The 23,262-nt window shown below is 35.6% G+C and overlaps 1 long non-coding RNA gene across 2 annotated transcripts in view; it reads right to left on the bottom strand.

Annotated features, from left to right (window-relative positions):
* The window catches only part of LOC106034363 (uncharacterized), a 41,267-nt gene that overhangs the window by 17,836 nt on the left and 169 nt on the right, over positions 1-23,262 (bottom strand). The window contains exons 2-3 of one of the 2 annotated variants that reach the window (XR_010825005.1): positions 16,498-16,608; positions 13,106-13,146 (exon numbers count right to left, since the gene is read on the bottom strand). This is a non-coding gene — a long non-coding RNA (uncharacterized lncRNA). The remainder of the gene's footprint in view (positions 1-13,105; positions 13,147-16,497; positions 16,609-23,262) is intronic. The other variant, XR_007163571.2, reaches the window with a different exon arrangement.

Here is a 23,262-nt window from a genome sequence, read left to right as displayed (position 1 = left end):
CATGTCATTCAGAGCAGGATGTGTAGGGATGTTTGATGTTTGATTTATTTGATGAAATGTTTGATTTGTTTGATCCCCCTGCCATGCCTTCATGCTAACACCAGCATTTCAGGTCCTAGTTCCTTTTAAATTAAAATATCTCAAAATAAGTGGTCTTGGTGGAATTTCTCAAAGAGCCAAGCTGGACTGCTATTAGTCAAAGACTTAGAATTGGGATTTAGCAAAACACAGGTTCTGTGACAATATCACCAAGCATCATCTACACATACATCAGGTCCATCTTCAATGGTTGTTATAAAGAATAAAGGCCTTGACCCTAACAATGGGCTACAGATTCTGGTACAGAAAGGTTTTCCTGAAAGACATCTTTACACCACTTCTCTAATTTTGAGGTTTTCCTGAACAAAGATTGTGAATTATGTTTCTTAGTACAGAGCCAGATAGTGGGTATACATCACATTCCCCAGAATCTAACACAGTCCAGAGGCTTGCTTTTTATTTCTTTTCCTCATGAATTCATGAAGAACAGAGTCTTTGATCTCCAGAACAGAGGAATACTTTCTGCACCAGGAAAAAGCTGTTTTGTCTACAAGTCTGCCTTCAAACAAACAACAAAAAACAAACAGGAAACCCCACACCCAGACTCCCAGTCACTGGAGCTATTTCACTATGCTCTGTTTATCATCTTACAGGGCAAAACTTTGGTGGTTAGAGAGGAATATTCCCTGTTCATGAAGACAAATCTTTTCATGAAAGCATTAATTAGCTTTTATGAAGTCCTGAATGACACAAAAGCTGTTTGGTGAAGCTTGTGAGACAGACTCTTCAAGCTCACAGATTGGTGAGCTGATTACTGAGGGGTTTGAAATATACTACCAACTCAAATGATCTTTAATGATTTCAGTCAATCTGGTTAGGTTATTAAATTTAACAACTATGCAGTAGTCACTAAATATTTTCAAATGCAATAATACTTTTCAATTATTGAAAAATTTAACGCTAGCACTCTAAGATAACCAAATATATAAGCATTAGAGAAGATCAGAAGTTGGCAATCAAGGTCTAATTTTAATTACATGTACTTCATATTAAATCTTGCTGTAAGATAAAATGGTTTCAGAACAACCCTAATTCATTTATATTCCACAACCCTTGTGAAATGTGGCACACTGGAATCAACTTCCTACATTATTTAATAAAACAGCTCTGTAAATAAGATGAAGTGCAAGTTTTGAAAACAAGGTGCAGGCAATGAGACTGCAATAACCTTTGTTTGCACTTGCAGACAGGAAAACTACATACTTAGCCATCTGTCTGCAGAAATACCAGCTTTTATTCTTTGACTCAGAAAAATACAGTTTTGAAATTGTACCCTGAAACTTCATAGAATACAATAAAAAGTAAGTTTCATTTTTATAGCCCTCATACTGTATAGTAGTAAACAATAACAACATTTCTTGGAAATATGAAGATGCAATTCTTCTAGCTCACCCGTTTGCTTTACATCTCCATCTATTCAGACTGCATAGAGGAGGGAAAAAGAATGTGCTTATTAAGAATTTGTATGAGAACAGATTGACCCAAATGTCTGTTACCAAAATAGATTATATTAGCTAGAATGGAGTGTGTTGCTTCCATGCAATCAGCAATAGACTTATGAAAATGTCAACTCATATATATACATACTGATGCAGGGTAAGTCAAATTCTTTTTCAAGTCTGTAAAATAAACACATTAGAAATACCATGCTTTGTACTATGAACACAGACGATAGCTCACATAGCTCACAAAATAGTATTCTTTGCAATCAGTTTCTTTCAACACTGACCTTTATTTATCACTCTTGGTAGACAACCAAAATAAACCAACCAGTTTCAGACAGTCTCAGACAGTCCTCTCAGGTTCTTAATCATTAAGATTAGGCAGATAGACAGTAAGTATGATCAATAGTGGCCTCTGATAGACCAGTCCAGAGCTCCCTGTGTTTGGTCGAATCACCACTGAGCAAAAGAATACAGCAGCTCATTCTTCTAAATTTAGGATAATATACAATTATGCTTTAAATTGCAATTATAGGGAAAAATCTTCATGCTAAAAAACAGTGCCATACTTGCATTTCTTCTTGGATATAAGAAGGAACCACTTGACATCAAAAGTGCCAAAATGTTGAAGTCTGTGAAGCCAAACCTCAAACACAGTACAATCTGCTCTAACAAAGACGGCGCACCTTGTTCTGTGCCCCCCCCGTAACAATTTGTCACTTCAGTGCCAGTTAACAGCATCTCTATAAGGGCACATGGGGGAAAAAGGACTAGTTCAGTCACAGTAAGTTATTTTACTTTTATCCACAGTCTTTCTATAATTAGCCAGCATAGGAGCAGCAAAACAGTAAGATCTGGATTAAATAAAAAGTCACTATAGAGTGGCATCTTAATTATGAACTCCAGAATGTTTCATATCACCATAAAATCATGTGGTAAACCAGTAGGTGCTCATTCCGCTCGTGTTAGGAAAGATATAGCAGAGAAAGAAACAAAACAAGATCACAGAATCATAGAATACCCTGTTAAAACATCTGACAATATCAAAGCACCTAAATAGCTCTTCCCCCAGTAAATCCATCTCTCAGTCATCAGCATTGCTGGAGAGCACGTCTAGTTACAATCTTTTCTTTTTGCCTAGCAATCATACCAGCTTTGAGATGTTAAGCAGCAATTTGGTCATTTGGTAACACTATCTGAAGTACCTAAGAAGTACAGAGCATCTTGCAAACTGGAAGTTACATTCCTTTGAAATCTCTCAATTTCAGGACCAGAATATTGTTAAATATTGAATATATATAGGCCACACGTTACTAAATGAGCTCTTCATTATTTTCTAATTCCTAATTATTTTCATTTTTACTAAATGAACTGCAGTTGGAATAAATGTAATGATAGTCTTTCATCACTTCCCTGTGATGATGTTATCAAACATCCCCAGAAGAACAAAGGTGAGACTACCAAAACAGACAAAACTGAATGAGCAATTTACTTTTAGATTTCTTAGTTGACACATTACACGTTGCAATTTAGTAAGAAAGTGTGGTAGTGTGTTTTTTTTTTGTTTTGTTTCATTTTCCTTTTTTTAAGTATAGCATTTTTCTATTTAAGTGATCTCTCTCATCAGATGCTGCCCTAAGAGTTCTGACTGGCTGATGGATGTGCCAGGAAGTAACTTCTCTTCCTCCCTGCTGTGAGGTGGTAACTGACTAGAGACCCATCACTCACCCAATTTACTTCCCACATAAAATTCTCTCTCAGATCAGAAAATGATACTGTACAATAGGAAATAGGTAAGGACGTGCTGCTACCAGACAGGTTAGATGCACCAGAATGGACTTTATTAATAGCACCCTCTGTCTCGTGCTCAAGACTTAGCTGTGGCCAACTACATTGGGACTTAGTTTCTGGCCACTCAGGTTTGGGCACTTGAGATCTGGGGCTAGGCCAAATACTGCTAAAACAGCATCACCCTGTACTGGGCCACTGAGCATCAACACTGCATACTAAAATGGTGTAAAAAACAATCAGATGTGTTACCCAGAAGGGCTACGTACAAAGTAGGTGAAACAGACACTTAGCAAGAAGCTGCTATTAACAAACTTGCTAATTTTCAAATTCACCTGCCCATAAAGTTTTGGTAAGACATTAGTTTTGCTATAGGGAGCTGAAGTTAAGAGAAAAAGGCAGCAAAAACTGTTTGGAACTCAGTAAGGTGGATTTCTTTATTTTAGAAGATAACTAATTTTATAAAAGCAAATTCCAAAATGGATAATCTTTGGACACTCTACTTATAATAAATGGTTTTACCTTCCAAGGGTTTTCTTATTCTTCATTGGATAAAGGGAGAGAAGCAAATTCTAATATTCTCTGAAACTCCAAGAAATAAAAAAAAAGTGCTAAACATTCAAATTTCGGTTCTGAACCTACACAGTCATATGGAAAAGCTTGACTCTTTCCACTCATCTTTCTCAACCACAGATACTTCTGGCAGAACAGCATGGAATTTGTTTCCACATAAGTGACTGTTGAAGATTCTAGGAAAAATAGATAGGCTTTGCAGTAGTTTGGCAACACAGATTATGTAAATCGTTATTTTAGTTTTTAAAATCAGATATTTATCTCTAAAATCTTAGAACAAATGTAATTTACACAAAATTACCGTCTTTGGATTGAATCTTTAGGTAGTATTGTTGCAGGTTATCTGCTTTTAAAAAGCTAGATAGCAGCATTTCAGCATCTGGGTGGTGATTTGTTTTTTTTTTAGGCAATCCATACACCCCTGTAGCGATGACTGTAGATTAATAGAAAAGCCTGATATATCAATATTTAGCTCAAGCTATAAGAATTTAAATTGCAGTTCTGGAATTTCACTTTTTAATTTTATCGTTAAGTTCAAACGTCATAAAAAGCCACAGATGCTTTGTGTACATAGTTAAAGCCTTTTTACACTACTGAAGTAAGAAGACAGAGCAGTAGGGGAAGAGTTACCCCACTTTTTCTAAGCCTCAATTTTAGATATTTTGTAATCAGGAGAATCAAACTAGAATCTTGAACAAAACCTTAGTACGATGATAAATTTAAGAATTAGAACTTAATTACTGTAAGATAGGTTTTCCCATAAGCTGTGATTTATGGAACTTATGCCATGTTAGCAGATGCATAGCCACTTTAATTGTTGTAAAGAAAAAATATTTTCTTCTGTCAGGTCCAAGTATTTTGTAGTCCTGAATGTGAATAAAGAGTCAACTGGAATCTAAAAGATGAGTGATAATGAACTTGAATTTCCACCTTTAATCGTTTAGAAAAATGCATTAAAATATTTTTGAAACTTGCAGGCGCTCAAAATATTGCCATTACTCTTCAGGATACCTGAATGCACAATGGTGTTCCAGATTTAAGGTGAAGACTCCTTTATCCTCATCATTTTCAGTTCCTTTAATGTAGTAGCATTATGTACACTATTTGGAGAGCAGATCCATGAATTAAAAAAAAATTAAATACTTATCACACTGATAAGTAAGGTTATGTACAATATTTAAATTGCTATTTGTTTAGGTCATAACTCAGGGGGTTTAAGTTCAACAAAGCTGTTTTGTTTGGGAGTGAAGCAGAAGGCTTTAATCTTGCTCGCAGTAAATGGAAATAGGATTTTTTGGAATTTACTTCCATACTTAAGAGTTGGTCCATACGGTCCAAAGGGAAACACTTCAATGAGCTTCAAATCAGGCCACAAACTACTGAACTTCTAATGACCTCATTTCCTGGAAAATTATTTGTAATACTGTGCTAATATGTTTGCATATGAATTCCTCTACTACACTCTATTGGAGATGAGAACATTGAAAAAAGGAGGTATTTTCATACAGATCAAACAATTAATGTTGTTCCAATAATTAATTTCTTTATGATGCACTATGGAAATGCCTTTTTTTTTTTAAGAGGCTATATTGTTAGTCTGAAACTACATGACGGTTTTAAAGGAAAAAAATCTTCCACTACCTTCCTGTATTTCTTCCTCTCTCTCTCTCTCTACCCTCTTCTCTCCCTCCCATAAAGAATTTGAGATTAAACCAAATACATAACTGTATACAATAAGAATTTACTTTGCCTCCTTCTGAATTAACTCAGAAACAAGACAGGTCAGAATCAGATCACATCTCAAATATTCTGTAATTCCTTCCTTACTAAGAAGAAGGATAGGTTCTTATGTGGATTTCAGTGTGTTAACTAACTTCTGTAAATTACAAAATACAAAACCTCAAGTATACTTTTGTCCTATTAATACAGTTCTACAGATTAAAATCTTTCACCTTTCCCTTAATAATAATAAAAAAATCAGTACCTAAACTGTATTTTCTGACAAAACAAAAAAATATCACTTACAAGAGACAAGACCCTAAGCCTGAGAACATCACATAACTTCAATGCAGGTCAATGCATTTGTATGTGTTAAACATAAAACTATAAGTGTGCTGAAAGAAACAACTGTCCTTATGGGGACTGAATCATATGATGTCTACAGTTACACCTGGGCAACAACTATTGAAGTTATACCTAAAAGGTCAAATATTTTTCTTCCAGACCACCTGCAACTTTCCTTTAGTATTAATGACAGATTATGCATTATCAGGTCTATTCCAAAATATTTCATCAGTTATTACTGGCATCATTCAGGAAATTAGGGGTTTCGTGCCCTGATCATCATCAGGAAAGACATCATCATAACTGGAAAGATTAGGGAAAAAACAATAAATTAAAATCCTCACAACTGTTTTGTTAGATTTTCATTGAAGAACACAAGGTATTTCCTAAAGGGACTCAACAGATTCTCAGTTAAATCATCATCATACTTCTAGTGTAGATCAACTACTGATTTGATTGAATCACATTTAAACTGTAAATTTATTTCATTAAATTGGAATTGCTTATTCATGCCATGATCTTGAAAAAAATTTAAAGAAAGTAGTGGAAATTAGTGGAAAAGTTAGTGATGGTAGTAAGATTTAGAAAAAGTGGAAAAAGAGGAGAGCTTACTAAAAGTGCTATTTTTATTAGATTATTTAAGATTTGCTAGCAAGGTAATCACAATTGAGACTCCACCTCATGCATGACATAACTGGATTTTAGAAATTACACAAACAGTTTCAGGTTTAGATGAGGTGGATCTTGCAGAGATTGAGAAAACTCCTCACACCTGTAGCATATACAGAATAGCTCCTAGAAATGGGGATTATAACAGATTTGTATTACGATTTTGTTTTAAGACTTCTGCATAAAGACGTGTATCCAATAAAAATAAAATTCTTTTCCTGACTAAGCTATTTTCATGGATGCTGCTGTTGACTGACCAAGTCAGAAGTTCAAACGACAAAGTGCACAAACAACACCCTGCAAAAACAAAAATGAATCTATAAAATTACCTAAGAGAAGAGGAGAGTCCTAAAGGTGTTATCTTTTCATCTATTGCTGATTTGCACAGGGGTCAGATCAAGTGAAGTATCACAAATTTTGTGAATGTATGTAATATAACTGGACTTCAAAACACAGTTTTTGCTATGTATTAGAGAAGGGGTGAGCCGTCCTTCATTAATGAATTTCTGAAAAGAACAGCTCCCCGAAATCTGTTATTCCATTATATTTCTCAGCTGTTGAATATCATTTACTATGGCATTATATCATGAATAGTTGCTTTTTAAATGCTGAACGGCCATTTTAAATCTTTTGTTTTCTTCTATATTTGCACGAGTGAGAATTGGAAGACTCTGTAACATACACATAGGAAAAACAGCGTAAGTATCCTTTCAAAGGAAAGCCTAATTTTAAGGCTCCTGCTGAATCACTAGATAAGTAATTCTCTAAAATTAAAGGCATGGATATTTCCTTCAGGAAAAGTATTTCATCCTTAGAACAGCAAAATCTATGAACTTCATAGCAGTTTCATGCACAGCCATACTTTTATCTGGCTAGAGCCAGCTAAGCTGAGTCACAGTATTTGATACAAACTCCTGAAATACAACAGAATATAACATCAAGGCTGGCCTAAATTCTAAGCTAAATTTTGATGTACATGCAAATTTTTTTTTTGCCTTGAAACCAATGCTTTATATCTGAAGTTGTCAAGAAACAAATACACGTTAAGATAACCTACATTTAAGTTGGTTATATAACATCCATGTTACTTGATTGTTGAAATAAGATTAAATTGTAAAATTCAGCAAAATACAATCCAAGACCAATGTAATTTTCTTTAGATCAAAATCATCATTTTATCATTGTAATTGACTTTGGAAAAAAAATAATAAATTCATATATAATGAATACACATCAAAACTTCAGTTTGATTGTAGTTCAAATAGAAGAAAACAGAAAAATAGTAGCCTGATCATATTCTTGAAATAAGTAGTAACTACCAGACTATATTCCAATAAAATTAGGATCAGACCTCCTAATGAGCAGAAGTTACTCATGCAACCATGTTGAGATAAAAGGGAAAATAAGTTGGGAAGGTCTAACAAGAACTCTCAGGTAGCTAGTGAGATTCACTTATGGTTGAACAAATATCTGTATAGATGGTATTTGCTCAGACAAATATTTTGGTATAATATGGTACCTAATAAAGAGTGGGCACAAAGACATCACTTGTGATAAGAAGTCCACACTTAGCCAAATTGGGCTTCTGGTGTAACAACAACAAAAGTAAGTTTCAAAACCAGTGGCTGCCTTGCTAGGAAGTTCTAGTACTTCTGAAACACATCATCAACAACAATCAAGCAGAACAGTCACGTAAATTTCAATTGGTCCAGTGAGCTAAAGATGTCAAACCCTACTTTATTCTTTACTTATGTGACAGGAATTTGGCACACAATGAATAACAAAATAGAAAAGTTGACCCAAATTTTCACAGCTATGGAAATATATGAAGGCCATAAAAGTAATTTTGGTGAGGTAATGGAAAATAGTAAATATTTTTTTGTCACTTCTCAAACATTCAGGCCATCATCGGTTAGAGAGTTTACCAGTGAAATTCCATAAGACATGCTTCTATAGTAAGAAATGAAGTGTTAAACTTCACAGACTGCTATTGCAAAAAAAAATATATATATATAAAGCATTTGTAAGTACTTTAAGTGCATATTACTCTAAAACATTTAATTAGTGTCATGGACCAAAAATACATTAATAATAATCAATGGTGCCTAAATATACTGTGTTTAGGAAAAAAATATTCCCATTGCTGTTCTCCAAAACCTTGTACCTTCTGTATGGTAGAGGAAGCTGAACATATAGGCTGGTAACAAAATTTTCAAGAAAAATATCTGATTATCATCTATATTAACTTATTTGGTTATTCCAGTCATTTAATACGACGCATAACATAAGTTTTGGTTGAGTTCTGAAGTAACCTTAAAGGCAAGGTAACCATACATGCCACTGCAGACAATTGTGTAATGTAGCCTCCTCCCAGCAGATGGAGATAGGAAAACAACCGAAATTGAGGTATAGCAATCAACTTCTGTTCAACTAGCTAGATCAGTGTTCTCTCCCTCTTTTTTTTTTTTAAATGCTGTTTTTAAGAAAACTCTGTTCCCCTCAGGTACTCAGAACACATCCAATAGGAATACTTCTGAAACTGAAATACGATAGGGCAAGTATAGGCTAAAGAATGCATGTTACTACTCAATCATTACAACCGTTTTCCTTCCCTTCCCATTTTCTTCTGCAATTTCTCTTTGTCTATTATACCCTGTGACATAGATTATTATTATTATTGCCTATTGTTCATAAACAGGGTCAAATGCTGATTATGTAGCTGAAATGCCAGAAAGCATTTAACTAACTTGTGCAGACTCTTAGCAGCAATATATGAGTGGGGGATTGAAGGGGCTGGCGAGGATGATTAAAAGTTTCAAACACAGCAAAAATTTTTCTGATGCCATGACTAACTTTTGGTCCAGAACAGGAAGACTGAGCCTCAGTCACACCTTCCCTCACACTTCTAGATAGGTTTTATGTCACACATTGAAAAGATTTGGATAGTTTCTTTACTCACTCTTAGAAGGTATTAATGCAGTAGTATAACAATGGAAGTGAATGGACACAAATAGACAAATTTCAGAAAGATAAATAGGAATAAAATTTCACAAGAATGTCAGTCAAACATTGGAACAGACTACCCAGAAAATTTGTGCTAACACCTTCCTTGGTGTTTATACACTCAAAAATGAGGTGGATTACATCCTAAGAAAATTGACTTTACTTCAGAGTTGCCTCTAATCTTGGATCAGAGGGCTAGACCAGATGACTTGCAAAGGTCCCTTCCAACACTAATTATTCCATGATTCTGTGAAACTGTTTTCTTACCTCAGAAAAAGAAAAAAAAAGAAAAAGTTAAAGCTTTCCTTTTTGAAACTAGCAAAAGGAAAAAGTCAAACAACTTTTCGTTTTTAAGTTTTCAGAACACAATAGTAAATAATTGGAACAAAGAGGACCAAGGTCTGAAGATCTTTTACTTGTGAAGAAATGGTAGTAAAACTAAAATTTTTGTCTGTTGATACAATGTTGCTTGTCAGACCATGATAACTGGAATTATTTGGCGATTGCTGAAACTGACAGACATTCAACAATACTCCCACACAGAAAGCATTTTTAACTGAAATTTATCTGTTAAATCTGCCATTGATTTTAAAAATATATTGGGGAAAGCTGCCAATTCCCATGAGGTATTTGATTAGTAATTTTAAAAGCTTCAGTAGACAAATGTTAACCCACCAATAAAGGCTGTCATACAGTAGCACCACAAGATCCAACTGTGCTAGGCACTGTAGCAACTAAGATTAATCAACAGAACTCTGCAAGCTAAATAATATAAATCAGTGAGGCAGACAAATGAGGGAAAAGGAGGAGGAAGGCAGTACCATCATTACCACTGACTAGGAAAAAGCAAAAAAGTTCTTTGCAATGGATTTTGACATTTATGTTGGACAGCAAAACACAAACGCTGATATTCTCTGCATAATTTGTGCTTTTTTCAGCCTTCCAACAGGGTTTCCTCTTGATCTGTAGCTAATGGGAGCCCAGATAATAACACATGGCAAGCAGCCACTTTCTTCAGAACTACTCTTGAAAGGATAAAAGTCCAAAGGTTTTAAATGCTGATCAGGAGCATGATCATGCTCCTCTATTTAGCAGTCAGTGGGACTGCTGACGACCTAGGACAGAAAAGCTTCAGAAAACTTCAGACGTTCCTCATAAGGAGAAGCCTGAGGTTCTTTGCAGATGAGGTAAAACTTATCCGTTCCTCAAAACAGAGTTTGAGGGAACGGTTTTCAATAAGAAATTTTGTTATGGTCAGAATTTTTCATCCGCCTATTACTATAACTTATCTTTAACCACATGCATGGACTCAAAGTCACACACACAAACAAGTTTTAGTAAGACTAGAGCCATTATGAGAAACTCCTATGATTTTATCAGCTTTAGACTTTTCATGAGGCAAAATTTATACACACTAGTTCTTTCTCATATACCTAGTATTCCTGCATTTGTGTGAGCTTACATGTGCTTGCAGGATCACTCAAAAATGTTATAACTAGATTAGATAAACACAAATAAGGTGACAATTAATAAATTCAGGGTAGTGAAGATAAAACAGAAGTAGCTAAGGCTTCGAAGACCTAAAACAAGGCTTCAGAGGTAAACTACATTTTGATGGCATAAGAACATACAGAACTTGCACATTTTGGATACAATGGAAGCCATCAAAGTCAACAGTCAGGTAACGTCAAGTAACTGCTAGCATTTTCAGAATATCAATTTTACAGCAAGGGCTACCTAGTAAAAAGCTTAAAAATAACCACAGAAGTGTACTTCACAAAGATAGTGTGATTGACTTCTCTGTTACAAATTTACTGGGAAAAAGCTGTCATATGCAAAAGTATTCATGCACCGATCAGTTTCATCTACTGATCTAGGGATATCTTAAAGGGAATCAGTAACCTTCCCCACCCCCATTTACCCAGGGACTCAGACTTCAGAAAATTAAATTTAGTTTGGGACCATAAGCCTACTATGACCCAACACACTAATTAAAGTGAGAGTCACAGCATCTCTATCTCATTATCTAGAACTACAACATTTGTATAGGTCTACCGCGGCATTGAAGGAAAGAGAAATACTGTTTAAGATTCAATTAGAAATACGAAAGCCATCATTTGTACTAAATAGAAAGAAAAGCTGACACTTCTAAGCAGAAATAATATGCTTACAAAATCGTGTAAGCATTAAGCAATAGTTTTCAAAATGCTATGAATACTTTTGTGAAATGCAGAGAAAGGGTAGCTAGAAAAATTGGGAAAAACAAATTAAAAGGATAAATTACTGCTAAGAAAAAGTTTAGTATATTCACAGAAGCCTGCATGCAGAAAGGAGCACACTGATCCAGAAATAATTATACTGGGAAATAGGATAAAGAGAATAAAAATAGCTGCCATTAAACTGTTACTTTTCCTCCAGTTGTCCTAAAACAATGTTTTTGTCCACTGTCTAAGCTGCTTAATCTCATATTTTACATGTATTTAATGCACATATGAAAACATGACAGAGCTGATCAAGATTATATACTTGTATATAAAATATTTTTTTATATCCACAATACATATAAAACCTAGTTAACACAACTGCTAAAATAATTGTGTTTATTGTGTTATTCCATTAAATGGAAAGCTTTCAGGTGAGCCAAATATGTTTTCGGATTGACTTACTTGCAAATTGCAGAGATTTCACTACTATCAAGTTGGCAGGAAGCTAAGGAAAATAAAATTACCAGTAGTGAGGTGGAAGGAGGTGAATAAACTCAGAACAGATAGGCACCATCCCATGCCAGTTTGATAGCAAGCCTTCTCATAAATCTACTAAGCTATAGCTTCACTTGATTGGAAAATACAAATACATTGTACATGTTTAAAATGTTGTGGGGGAAGGTGGAGCAACCAGACATACAGTGAAACCTGAAGAAAAAACTAAATATAACGAAGAGGGATTTTTCTGAAACAAATTGCTCAGTAGTCATTGCACAAATGAAGCTGCAGATATTCCTAAAGTCCTTGACATATAGCTTATGCTACTCCCGCTGTAAATAAACACCATGCAGACTGTGGATAAAAGCACATGATTTTTTTTGTTGTTGTTACAAGTAGATATACCCAATATATTTGTCTTGCTCTTTGTGACACAGTGCAACTGCTGACTTACTTCCTGCAAAATTCAAAGTAGCAACTGAATTCTTTCAGCCATTGTGTACTTAAGATCTAGGGGTATACTGCACAGAAGAGTTCTACCGCCCTCTCTTCATGTTGTTCAGGAAAACAAAGATCTCTTACATGTTTCCCTCCACAAAACTGTACATAAAAATTGCTATTCAGGATCAGACTTCATAATCCTATTCAGTGTTATTTCTCTCTTTGGAAGAGTGATTATTATATTAGAAGATAGGAGAGTTCATTAAGTGAGGGCAATATCTGCCTTGAATATCATCTAGACATGAAGAACTATGAAAAACTCACTTGAATCCAGCTGTTGACGTCATGTTCATATATGTATCTTTCTATTCCAAGACAGAAAGGAATATTTTTTCATTAAAATGGAAGTATTAGAAAATTGAAAAACCTCTGATTATTTTATCTATAACAACATTGATCTATACTTTCTTTCACTTTCAGCAGATATCATGTCAAAGAACTTCTGAAAGGTATTTGAAGCAAACAGTTGCTCTTTTTTTTTCCCCCCTCTTTCTCTCTTGCATTCTCTCCCTGCCTGATCCCCTTTCTAGTAAAGGCTATAAATATCTAAAAGCACTTATTCTAATTAGTGTTTCTCTATTTTATAACCAGTGAGAAATTAATGATTCCAAGATGCTCATCTGAAAAATATGAATTTATCCACTATAAAAATATTAGTAAATAGCATATACAGTACTGTAAATCATCGAGGAAAGAAAAAATCTGCAATAAATGACAAACAGATTTGAATACTTTTGTATAAGAGAGGCAGATTATTCGAAACTTAAGAATTGAGGGTGTTAAAAAGCAAATGATTAAAATATTAATAGCTTATAAAGCTTTTGTGTGAAATGCACCATGAATGATTTTAGGTTAAATATGTAGCAAATACATGAGCAATCTAATAATATATCTTTATTCACAATTTTCTATATAAAAATTCTGCATTAAACTTTTGAAGAAAAACTACAACTAAATTACATTCTTACTCAGGATTTCATCGGAAGAGAGTAGTTTTATATTTATTGAAAACAACATGTATTTCTGTTGTGGGTTTCTTTTTCCAACCTTAATGTTTTTCCATTTGCTTATTTTTATTTTTTAAATATATTTACACTTAAATAATGCTTACTTTTCATGTTAGGAGATAGTAGCAAGTAGACATAAATGTGCATTCTGAAACTGCATTATACTGGGCTTCATTTGTCAATATTTCAGCTTTCAAATACAATTGACTAAAATAGCTCACTCCTGTTTATAGAAAGGCATTTAGGGATAATCATTATGGAAGCATACATCCAAGTAACTAGCTTTGTGTTCTCTGAAAGGCCTAACAACATTTTTAGAAAAGAAATAAATGTGGCACCTTGGATGTAAATATACAAAGGTTTAATCCATAGTTAATTGGTCATATTGCAAAAACCTAGATGCTCTTTCTTGTTTAGTTCATTCATTTAATAACCTGAGATCTTTGCAAACTGGTAAGTAAAACTTGAGTTGAGTATAAGGTGCCTCAGAAGGAGCTATACAGACAGGCTAAGTTTTCCAAGACATTAGGAAGGTTAATATTTTACAGTACTGTAACCTTGGTGATGCTCCAATATGAGTAATTATGATATCAGGTACATTTCAGTAATAGTATAATTAATATCCAGATTCAGTGCATACAAAAGTTGAGAGAGAAATGCTGCTAGTTCCACAGGTAAGGTCTGTGATAACTGTTATTTGGACTGTTCTTAATATGCCTGGGAAGCTAAGAACAAAACAGTTTTCTTACTCTTTTTACAAATACAGAGCATTAAACATGCATTTTAATGTTTTCTACAATGCAACCATGTAATCTCCTCTAATAACATCAAGTAACTGTCGAGAATGAGCCTAATTAAGAAACACTTAACCAGCTTATCTCTACCTAGGCAGTCAACATGGAAAGGGTCACGTGTCAGACGGGGTATTTGGGCCAATCATCTAATGATTTAATACTAAATCATCTCCAACATTGGAAGCTTCAGCAATTTTAATATAGTTAAAGAGAAGATATATGGAGAAATGTTTAAGGATGACCAAATAATCCACATCTAAAGATCTGAGAAATTTTACTTCTTTTTTAAAAAAATTTCCCTGCAGAGCTGGGAAGAAAGACACTCAGCCAATAATAACTCCATCAAAATTTCTTTCAAAACCAAAACAAATACAAATTCTTATTTCATATATTTATCTTAATGGATTTCTTTTAAAAATATAATTAGTGCCCCATAGCAAGCAATATTTTAAAAATGGTTTAACTTGTTACTGCCAAACAACTTACTGTTGAACTAAGTATGCAGCTAATAGCACATAATTAAATGTACAAAAATACAAGCATGTGACTTTGGAAATCAAGCATTTAAATTATGTATTTTAATTACATAACTGTTTCTGAGATAATATATAAAATAGAGACAAATATAGATTAATTAATTTTACTAAAGTGCTTAGTTGAATATCTACAGGGAAGTGACATAAATCCAATCTCTGATCACAGTCAAGGAGTGTTAGCTAGAGGGGATAATACTGGTTATCAATGTGCTTCACAGTTACTCCAGTGAAATATTAATGTATTTAGTATAATAAAATATATGTGACATTTAAGATCTAACATGCATTCATCTTATTCAGAGCTATTGCAATAAATTAACATTTTACATTATTATTTTTTTTCTGACATACAACCCCAAAATTGGCAGCAAACTGTAGGATTCTCTAGACACATAAGAAGCCATCCCGCAACATAATGGTTTAACTGACTCTGAGTGAAAGGTAAACAAGCTCTACTCCTACCCCCTTCTGTTATATTTCACTCTTGTGTAAAAGCAGATATATCAAACTAACTCAAAAAATAAATTAAAACCACACTATTTCACCTTCTTTTAGGTCTAAAATTAAGAGAAGGTATTAAATCATACTTTTAGAAAAAAATCAAGTACAGCAATATACATATCTGAAAAATAAATTCATAAGAAAATTACAAGCATAAAAAAATGAAAAAAAAAATTAATTTAACCCAAAGTCTGTGTAATAAAATAAGTTTCATAATGTAAAAGTTGGTAAAGACTTACTAAACACACATCTGAAATGTATTTTTGTTTCTTTAAGCTGATTCCTAAATGTGTGTTCCTAAAGAAGTGCACTTGCTTCACTCAGAGCATGAAGAGTCCCTGGCCCAGGCTGCCCAGAGAAGCTGTGGATGCCTCATCCCTGGCAGTGCTCAAGGTCAGGTTAGATGAGGCTTTGGGCAATATGGTCTAGTGGGCAGTGTCCCTGCCCGTGGCAGGGGAGTGGAACTGGATAGTCTTTAAAGTCCCCTCCAACCCAAACCACTCTGTAATTCAAGCAGAGATTTGTAATCAACATATTAAACAGTTATATAACCCCTTGAATCACTTCTCTAAGTTCTGTATCTTGTGCAGTCTCAGACATTTCTACCCAGACAGCTTTACCTTCATATCTAAGACACTGAAATCAAACATGACTTGGCTCCACCTGTAAGTCCTTATAGACTACCACCTATAAACTGAATATAATGGTATGTACCTACTGCCACACAAACAATAAAAGACAAGTATGGATTTACTGGGCTTCTTTCACTGTGAATTTAGGCTTAGCATTCTCCTTATAAAATATATAAAAGGACTGACCTCCAAAAAAGCAGGAATCTCGAGACTTAAATATCGATGTTCACTGATTCTTGAAATGTGAGGAAGAACTGTTTTCTTTGTAGAAACCACCTCTCTCTTGCTGCATAGTTTCTGTTCAGCAAAAAGAATCACCACCATGAGTACTGTTATATAATCACAGGGATTACTAATAATTAACACCATTGAATTTGCAAAACTTCACCCAATTCAGGTGCAGTGAACTTGTGTTGTCTAAGCCTTCTACCCCAGGTGCTGCTGCAGGAGAAGGGTTTCCTTCCCACCTTGTTGCATTTTACACCTGTGCTGGAAGCATACCCAAACAATCATAGGACCACCAGGAGCTGGGTTGACAGTCACATACAGAGAACTTGCTTCTCCTGCATTAGGACTGAGATATTTGCAAATGCAGTCAAGATGGCAGAATTCATGCAAGATCCAGAAAAAGAGAACATGTACAGTGGAACCTGTTACTCCCCTACCATAACCATTTTGTCCTCAGACAAAGATTAGTATTCTCTTCCTGGCAAATTAACGCTAAGTCTCATTCTTTAGTTATGAAAGACTGTGTAACAATTACCTATATTGAAATAATAATCAATGATTATCATCAGATACAGTTAACATAACCTCATAAATTAGACTTGTTTTTCTTATAGTATTTCTGAGGTATGAAAGAATGTTTCCTTTTAAAACCGGACTGTCTTTCAAACATACAGTGAAATCACCTAAGAAAGTTATGACTGCATAGATGAGATCACCAGGAGAACCAGCAAGGTTCTGAAAAGTAAAATATTCCTTCCCTTATGCACTTACAGTGACCACTCAGCCATCAACTCTGCTTTTGATGACAGTGCTTAAAAACGTGACAGAAATACAACAGAACCACAGGATGACACAGCCTGGTAAACTATACTGCTGTCACACTCCTGATTCCTCTCCCTCTTCACTTGAGAACAGGAAACAGTTACTGGCGTTTTACTAAGAGCCCTGTTGTCCACTGGTACTGAAAGAAGGCTGGTGTCACAGATGGCAACAATGCCAACAAAAGAAAAAGGTCTTTCAAGAACTGAGGCAAAGGATAGTTAGGCAGCTTAATCCTGCCTGTTTCCTACCACGTCTGTTTTGCAGTGCTTCAGCTCTATAGAACAGTGAAGGAGCCTATGGCACTTGAGTTTGCTTTAGGTTATTTGAAGATGGTATAGATATGAGGCATCTAGAGATATCCACCAGCTTCCACAAAATGATTCATAGATTCATATTTCCCAGAAATGCTTCAACTGGTATTATGTCCAACAGAAATGTCCAACAGAAGTTTCTAAGGAACACAAGAAATTGCACAATACTTGTATCAATTTCTATGCTACGCAGCCAGTTCCCCTTGTACTTTGGGGCGTCCACTACATACCTACATGGTAGGTGGGACAAATACTAGCAGCTGAGCAGAGGGCTGTCTCACACCTTTCAGAATAATTTAATGATGAATTTCTTTAATTTGCTGCCCAGTAAATCTGCCACAGGTAAGCTTCCTTATTTACTGAAGCCTTTATGCTAGACTCTACATTGAATAATGTCAAAGAAACAACCCAAGATTTGAAACAATATGCGATGGCTTCTGTTCACTTGGACCTTTGATTTTCCTGGACACAAACCAAATTCATATTCAAGCTCTCATGAATACAGGCTTAAATCTTTAAGCATTTAATATATAACAATAAGAATGTAACTGTAGAAATATTTGCAGGTCCATAACAAACTTGTACTTCCATATTAGAAAACAGCATTTCACCATGGCTGAGCTTCGTACAGGACAAACACGGCTTGGCCAGTACATGTATGGCCGTGTGCTCCCTCAGTCCCATGTGCCAGTGCCCCGTGGTGCAAGATACCAGCCTGACCAGCTGGGAGCAGACGGCTCAGCCCCACGCAGCGCTGCCAGTGGCAGGGCGGGAGAGCCGCACACGTGAGCCACGCTCTCCTGGAGGACTTTTGATGACAGCAGAAGAAATATATTGAAAGGATAAACAGAGTAGAGCTAACACCGTCCTGTGACAGAAAGATGACTAAGAAAGAATATCAATCTGGCATGTGTCTCATTTACTCAGAACTGTACAAGGATAAAACTGTTTTTACCTGGATCTCTGCTGTATATCATCTAGAAAATGAATTTCTTCACTGGGAAAAAAAATAGAGCTCATAAAAATAAACAAAACAAGCAAAAAAACTATATATATATATACATATATATATATTTATCACAAATAAGGGATTTTTTAAAGAATCCTTTTCCTGTGTCCCTTCAAATAATTTAGCAATCGTACCCTCATCATAAAAACTTATTTCTTATCTAGCATGTAGATGCTGAAGAGAAAGAAATAGGAGGACACTTTTCTGTCAGGGGTTGAACAATTAGCATTTACAAGATTAACTGCATTACAAGACTAACTGCAAATACTAGAGACTTAGCTGCAGTCCTGTAACCTTTGTGCAAAATTTGTCGTATTTTAACTTGCTAGTTGCCAGAGAGACATCAGTCAGAAAAGTTGTTTTCAGTTCTGAATTGCTCAGTTTGGCGATGTAAACAAACAAGTTTCTCAAGCAGTTTTCAGCTGTTGCAGAACTCATCTAATTTTCAGGAGTAGTATTCCCAAATGAATCAGAAATACCATCTTTCCTTTCAGTGTTAATGACATCCTACAAGGTGATAAAATTAGCAACTGGAAAGTGTAATCCTGCAACCACACTCCTCAATTTGCAATTCACATCCTCCAAGCTGTTGTCCAGTTCATGCCACTTTCTCAACAAGTTTCCAAACTGTTTGCTTGCTTATATGCTCAAAGCATATGTTGCTGACAAGGCTTTTATAAGATAAACATTTTCATTATTCTCATGAGAGCTTTATCTCCCAGTAAACTCTTTCTTTTGTCTCCATGATCACCATCCATTTTTTAGCTTGTTCAGATCACTTTAAGATAATGCTTTCCAAAGAATTTTCTCAGCTATGTCTACACTCATACTGGCACGATAACCACAGTCTCATTAAAATTTGCTGCTGGTTTGATCTTCTCCAATAAAGGAAGTTGTGCTTTTGACAGAGTGAGTGTTTCTCTTCATAATTAGAACACAAATAAAGAAGCACACAACTTCTTGTTTCAAAGTATTTCAAAACTGCTGGGAAAGGGAACATACTTGTTTCACTCTTGAAAATTCCAAATCCTCAATAAAGAAAACTTCTACTGAAAGTTCTAGAAAAATCAGATGAAAATCTATTCCAAAACTATTTAAGCTCATGACATGCTCTAACTCTGCAACAGACAGCAAAGTCCCTTCTACTGCCTTCCCTATGCAAGGGCTGTCTTCAGCATTTTAGAAGGCAGGCTGGTATATTTTTAACTGCTTAGAAATTTTTTGCCTGTCTCTGACTCTTCTCTGCAAATTCCTTGTGAAGAATATTATCATGTCCTTTCCCTGCAGGAAAATCCCAGACTGAAAGTATTATGACTCATTCACACACTGCAGTCCACTTGCCCAAGCTATCTGTCTTGCCATCGGAGCCCGATGCTGCCATGCAAGAATTGCTAGACAAGAGTCAGAAGCGAGCTTACAGCAGGCAACTAAGGGAGTCCAAGAGAGCGTTCAAATTGATGCACGTGTGTTTTCCTCTAGCTTCCTCGATACACCAATTACACTAAGTTGGGTGCCCTCTAAACAGTCATTGATTCACTGTAGTTGGACTTACATTCAACTCCCAACTTGCAGCTTACACTTCTATATTTACAGCATTCATTAATTCATTTCAACACCAGCATAACAACAGAGCAAAGCCCTGTGCTGCACATCAGTATAAAAGCTAGCGCAGGGCCTGGAAAATGAACAGTTGTGTACCACAGAATCTACCCATGCTAACTTAGTTACTCCCATAAATCATCCTTTTCAACAGGGCAAGCTGGCACAAAGAGGCTTGTGCACTATATTCCTACAGTAGCAATGTATACATAGTGTGCACACTACATTCTTCACAGTACAATGAGCACTTGAGCAGTACTAAACTTGGATAAGTGAACATGCCACAGCTAGACCCTGCTGAAGAGCTGGCGGGGATTCAACAGAACTATCCTGTTTGAGGGGAAGTGTCATGGTCTGTATTATTATTTTGAAGGCGCATACTGAATTGTGTCTGTTGAAATCATCCCTTTTGCTTGTCTTATCTCAAGTGAAAAGGATATACAGAGCACAGTGAACTAGAACATTTCAATTCACAGTGTTTCTGCTTTCTGTTTCCTTTCTTTTTCTTCACAAAGTACTAATTTTTCAATCTAAATAAGTGATGAAGTGGGCTTCCAAGAATGCATATGTAAATCTAAATTTCCTAAAGCCTGCATTTATATAGATGCCTTATTTTGGAGAAGGCAATCACAGATATCCAGGAACATCTGCTGCACTGTACGTTCAACCACATCCCGGTCCAACCTGGCCCCAAAGTAAACTTATTAATCACCCCAATTTCCAGGGGAAAAATAAACAAACAGACAAACGTTTGATTCCACCGATTCACATCCTGGCCTACTCTTAGCAAATGAGACAGACGGATTTTCTTTTTACACTCTAGGAGCCCAATTTGGAACAGGGTGGTAGTGAACAAAAGGCAGTTGTAAATGATGTGATTAATAGAAAATATTTTGTCTAATTTACAACAATGCGAAGTGAAGTAAAGGAAATAAGGTGTGCCAGCTGGCCCAGCACAGCACTGGGCTTTTAATGCACATGAGAAGTTTATTAAAATAAATCATTTAAAAGAAGATAAATGGATGTGTGTGATTTAGCTGGGGGATACTGGTTGCAGAAAGCATGCGGTCATTTTAAAAAGTTTGCTCCTCTTACATATTTTATCACTGAAATTAGGATAGTCCTACTAATAGTTTGGCAAGACCTCTTTTTTCTTTCATTCAAAAAGGAAAAGGACATTATTCCAAATGTCCTTACAGTAAGCCATAGCACATCAAACTCTTTGCAAGGAATAAAGCATTCTAACAGAGAAAAAACAACGAGAAGAACAACAACAAGCACTTAAAGTGTTACATAACATATATAATAATATGTAATACTACTGGAAAGACATTTGCAAAAATGGGTATTAATGGTGTTTATATTCTAAATACAGTTTTAAAGTTGTGAGAATAGTGATGCACACAAATACTTCAAACATGTTAGGAAGATAAAAAATATTTGATGAATGGGGTGAGGTTTCAAATTGGTAGTTTTTGAATACAGACCAGATAGAAGAATATAACCCCAAGAATGACAGTTCCCTTTTCTACTAGTATTTCATATAAACTTTTTTCATGGAGCTAAAGAGACCATATATGAATAAACTCATGCAGATAGATGGTTATGAGCATCAACACAAACCTGAGCTATACTAGCATATAATGAATTCACATAGATTGCCTTTTTGTTGTGTTCACAGAGCACCAATGCTGCTCAAGAATTTGGGTTCACAACTGTTCAAAGACTGTGTTACAACCAGCCCACCTGTGCGGTATATATGACACTATTGCCCACAAAAATAGGGAAAGGGACTCATTGGCAGAGCATCTCATATTTCTAATCACATTCTTTTCTTAGCCTTTTTTTTTTTTTTTCAGAATCCCAGTCTCTTTTCTTAAACACAAAACATGAGCACAGAGCCCCAGTGTTGGACTTCATCTAGGCATGAAAAGCTCATCTTACTGCCAAAAAAAAAATAAAGGAGTCTCCTAGTTCTGTTCAAATTCTTATTATACATAACTTGATAATTAAATACATTTCCTTAGAAGCTGGTAATGCAAATGTGTTTTATGTATCAACATTTTATGACTGCTTATTTTGCTTTGGCCTCCTTACCTGCTCCTCTGTATTACCATAAGGAAAGAAAACTGACCCAATTGATTTGTTTACAGCATAGCTAAATGACATATGTGCTACATCATTCATTGGCTTTATAGGAAGTAATAAGGTCACAGAAAAAGCTGGAGCAGCCTGATCTTATTTTCCTTTAGGCCTGACTACATTAACACACTTACTGAAGGAGGGGTTAGTAGTGATCCAGTCAGTACTTATCAGGACAAAATTAGTAATGATATACAATCCCAGCATTTTTAGAGTAAGGAGCTCCACTTCGAACAGAAATCCTAGTAATGCTCAGGTTTAACGTCTGAGTGAAATCTGTGGCTGTAACCCTCCAAAACGGCTTAGTATTAAAAAAGAAATCCCAAAACCTGAACCAGAACCAGCTTTGAATGTTCAATGTTCATATATTGAAATATTCAAGCTCTCGGTATGGTTTTGAAGGATTGATCATGAGAAAATCTGTTGAAAAAGGTCAAAAAACAACAAATTGGAAACTAGTTTTTTTTTTTTCCAAAGTTCTAATGATGCAGAGGCTGCATAATAATCTCCCTGTGAACCATAAACATAATAAAAGCTGAGGCCATTTCTAACATAATCTCTATCAGCAAGATGCCAGCGCTTTTCCAGATTTCCTAACGACTCCCTGCTAATTCCATGCCAAAACTAGCAGTGGATTTCTTCCTTTTAATCTCCCCTAATGCCTTATTCGATTATTGTCACTGCTCTCCGACCGCTGGCCGTCCCCTCAGACCCTAATTCCCCGCTGGACACCCGGCTGAAGCTGAAGGGCGGCGGCAAAACCGACGGGTAGGGGCAGCCCCCGCCGCCCCTCGCCCTCCCATCCCGGGCTACGAGTGCCTGAGGGCCGAGGGGACGGGG

Source organism: Anser cygnoides, chromosome 14 (assembly GCF_040182565.1).
Source record: "Anser cygnoides isolate HZ-2024a breed goose chromosome 14, Taihu_goose_T2T_genome, whole genome shotgun sequence".
NCBI classification, from domain to species: domain Eukaryota; kingdom Metazoa; phylum Chordata; class Aves; order Anseriformes; family Anatidae; genus Anser; species Anser cygnoides.
The sequence above is the reverse complement of the archived record's forward strand: the minus strand, read 5'-3'. Positions and strand labels throughout refer to the sequence as shown.